General features: G+C 45.3%; 1 non-coding gene across 1 annotated transcript; it reads left to right on the forward strand.

Moving 5' to 3' along the window:
* Positions 1-737: 737 nt before the first annotated feature.
* Positions 738-810, forward strand: Trnav-aac (transfer RNA valine (anticodon AAC)). The gene has a single exon. It is a non-coding gene; the product is annotated as a tRNA-Val (tRNA).
* The last annotated feature ends 3,393 nt before the right edge of the window (positions 811-4,203 follow it).

Below are 4,203 nucleotides of genomic sequence, written 5' to 3' on the forward strand. Positions count from 1 at the left end.
TGACAGAATTAATTTCCAAAAAGGGTGAGGGCAAGCGCGTGTCCAGAAAGCACATGCCCACGGAGCAATTTCTTGCAACTTTGTTCCATCATATGCCGCTCGCACACAAAAATGTCGCCGCTGCGCACGCTAGTTAAAGATTTTGCTGGGTGTACATAGGAAAGAAATAATTTTTGCAATGCAGCAGTAGGGTCTTCCGTGTATCTCAGCATTTACTGTGAATTATTCAGACTAAGTCTAGGACAAAGAACGATTTGAAAATGCCGAAAGAATGTCCTTTGTTTGTTTGTTTGTTTGTTTGTTTGTTTGTTTGTTTGTTTGTTTGTTTGTTTGTTTGTTTGTTGTTTGTTTGTTTGTTTGTTTGGTACGCGTGTGCTTAATGTGAGATATGATAACGCCACGGCGTCGAACTGCTCAGCGTGCCATCCGATTAAGCCTCTAGTCACGAGGGCAGCCTTTACTGATCAAAAAAAAAAAAAAAAGAGTAAGAAAAGTGTAGAATAAACTCGGCAAGGAGAAATGCCAAACGCCCTAGAGGCTGAGACGGTTCTCTGGGCAGGCAGCTATTTCTTGCTGGTGTGAACCTCTCATGTTAGAGGGCACTAGCTTTCCGGATCATCCGTTACAGTCCGCCGTGAAAGCGAAGAACGGGATCTGAGGCCATGCAACCGGTTGGAAAACTAGGCCACCGCATGAGAGCGTGGTCAATACCTGTCGCTATCATTGAATGACCGGCTGTGCTTGTGGTGTAGTGGTTATCACATCCGCCTAACACGCGGAAGGTCCCAGGTTCGATCCCTGGCAGGCACAGATTTTTTTTTCTATTTTTAAAGTATCCTAATGTAAAACACTGTCAGCTATCTTCTCCCCTTTTTTCTTTTTTTTTTTTTCTGAATAGCATTCGATTGCAGTTCCCTTCCCCCACCATGTTGTTTCTGTCGATAGCCCCCCATACGTTCGCGCAGATAATGTTTCCCTTATAGTAAATGTATGAACAACGCAAGGAACAAGGACAGGCGAAGAACACACACGGCGCTTCCTTTCATCCCGCTGTGTGTGTGTTCCTTTTCACTAGTCCTCGTTTGTTGCGCTGTTCGTACATTTAATATGAACAACCAATATGCACAAGTTTCCACCCTTTATGTTTCTTCAGTCTTAACAAACTAATTGTCCGTTCTTGTTCAGATGCAAAATCTAATAGGTGTACTTGTTTTTTTTATATTATATGCACATGTTCGTAGTCCTCAGTCTGGAAAGTGAAATCACCTTTTTTAAATGTCATAATATTACGTTGTTAATCACTTGTGCCGCGCTTCTTATGAAACGCGCATAATAAAGAAACCTTTCAGGAAATAAGCTGACCTGATCTGACCCGACTACTTCATACCTTTCGCTTTTTTTTTTTTGGGGGGGGGGGGGGTTACCGGTACGATAGATTTATATGGCAGAGCAAATGTCATGCACATCCAGGCGCAACTTTACAATGAAATAATGAGGCTTCTTAATCAGAAGAGAGATGAGTTACGAAGGCAAGCAGACAATGACAATTGGCACCAGGGGTGGTAAGGCGAGAAAGAGAGAGACACATATTTACATATTAGATCTACGGCCATCGCAAAAGGAAGACAAATGACAGCAACACGCACCTTTCTCTCATTTTGCGTTTCTTTCTCTCCCTTCGGTCGAGTGTCGCGCTCTGGATCCAAGATGCGAAACTTCCAAAAATCACGTACAACCACTCTTCAGCGATATATTTATCGCGGTAACAAGGCATACATGAAGAAATGGATGCAAACATGGAAGAATTGAACAGTAAATCTGGAAGTTAAATGTTAGAGAAGTGAAATGTAGGACCGAAAGTGGAATACTGAAACTGCAGGTCATTGCATACATATTCAGAAAAGAAGAAGAAAACGAACAAGAGAGCTGCAGACGCAAGAGTGTAATACTAGTGTTTGAAACAACTACGGCGACTGACTGCCAGTAGGCTTATCTGGTGGTTCGCGAAGCCACGTATAAGGATTAGCGGTATCCGAGACGTACCAGCGACCAAGGACAGCTGGACGGATAAAGCCGTTTGTCTACACACGGCTCGTCTGCCGGCACATCAGCAAAGGGTTAGGATAATGTATGGAGACCTTGCACTGCTGCTCTGACGTGCTCCTGCACTTCCGCGAAGCTGAGTTCTATGTCGTAATACGCAATACGGCGTAGCCTTCAAGCTCACACAGGCAGCGAGGGGTCTGTACTGCCAAAACAGTTCGCACGGGGCGGGTGTCTTGAAGCGATCTCCGGAACAGATACCGTTTTTCGTAGCCGAGCCAGATTTGCCAGTGCGTTCGCCCCGCAAAGATAACGATCGTCGCCATCTTGGCATCGTTTTAACCCAGTGTTGGCAGCGTCCGCACCGCGGGAGCCGTCAATGCAGTCTCTGATAAGCCGCAATGCTATTTATCCCAAGTGCTTACGTATCATGGCTGCTTAAACGCTTGCGTTGCGTACATACCAACGTCTTCCAGAAGTCTGCGTCACGGGTCACCGAGAACGAGTTAGGAGCAGCCAACAGCTTCCGACGGAGATGTTGAAACGCTTTGCAAACATGGGGCGTCGCCTTACGCGCTTTGAAGGAAAGTAACCGTCCGCATCGTTCGCTCCGTAGCCCAGACCTGGCGCAACATCGTCTACCCGGAGGGCAGTGAGCCGTTCCTGGGCATGTTTCAGCTCTACATTTCTAACCACCGCTACGGTATATGCTACGTTGGCAAGCCTCACGATGACCTCGAAAAACATACTTATTTTTTTATTATTATTTGTTATCTTAGTAGGAAGTCTGCACTAACGTAAAAATATATGTATATGACTCGGTAACATTCTGCTTCGAAACACCTTCGTAATTCCTACAATTTTAGCGACCCGTCAAGGGCAGCGATTCAGTTAGACACGTTATACTGGGTAATCAATCATACATAAACAGGCATGACGCTGAACTGCGGTGGCGCGTTGGATGCCGGCGGCGGCTGTGCCGACACTTCAATGCAGGCATGCAAAATGTAAAAGGTCCCATGCTTCGTGCATTGCCTGCAGGTTTAAGAGCGCAGTTTATCGAAAGTAACCTTTCATCCCTCCAATTACGCCGTTTCTCACACTCAGGACGTGGTTTTCGCACGTAACATCCCTCTCTCTAATTAATATTTACTTTAGGATACCCAATGTGTGTTCTGCATTGCTAGATGTGTTAACGCGGTTTATTTTGTTAACAGTTCCAATAGGTAAAAACAAAAAAGGCACTCACCAGCAGAAATATGTACGCCACAGCTTTGAAAGGCGCAAATTGCTTATGTTTTCCTCATGATTATATGACAGCGCCCTGCACAGAACACTGTCGCTACAGTCGTTGCAAGGAAAGCAATTGTAGTGCACCTGAAGAAGGCAAGAAAAAAAAAGAGAGAGGGGAAAAAAGGGGAGGGGGGTGATATAAAAATGATGAAAGTTCAGGTAAACACATACAATGCAATGTCACTCAACGAACGCTTGCTTCGCGCATAAGATGAATGAGATTACCATTCACATGGCAGCCACCGTGGTTACCTAGCAGGTTGAGGTGTTACGCTGCTTAGCTCGAGCTCGCGGGTCTGGTTCGCAGCCTCGGCGGCCGTATTTCGATGGGGGCGAAATGGAAAGACCAGCCGTGTGCCTAAATACTGGTACACGTCAAAGAAACCCAGGTGGCTAAAATTGACCCTAAGTCCTCGACTACATCGTGTCTCAAAATCGTACCATTGTTCTTGGCACGCAATAACTACAGAAATTATTATTAATTAGTATTCGCATCAAGCTTACAAAGTTCTGCAAATGCCCTTCTTCGTTTATCGTGTACGGGACAGAGTCCTTTATCACGGAATAAGCTCGCCTACTCTTCAGATAGTCACAGTAAATGGTAAGGATCCCGTGGCAGCAATAGCTAGGTCGTTGTTACACCCGCAAAGGCCACTAATGTTTCGTTCATTAAACAAGAAAACTTCGCAACGACCCTTGAACAATTTCCTTCAGAAATGATAGCGTTTGTTTGGACACGTATCCTGTCCAGTCTTTTGTTTCTTGCGGACTCGCTTTTAACAGCGGAGCTCTTTACGCTCGGAGAATCCTCATTAGTCGTGAACAGAAACTATCATCATCATTAACCGGCACGCCCTCTTTTGGTCC

Source organism: Rhipicephalus sanguineus, chromosome 2 (genome assembly GCF_013339695.2).
Source record: "Rhipicephalus sanguineus isolate Rsan-2018 chromosome 2, BIME_Rsan_1.4, whole genome shotgun sequence".
Lineage (NCBI taxonomy): Eukaryota > Metazoa > Arthropoda > Arachnida > Ixodida > Ixodidae > Rhipicephalus > Rhipicephalus sanguineus.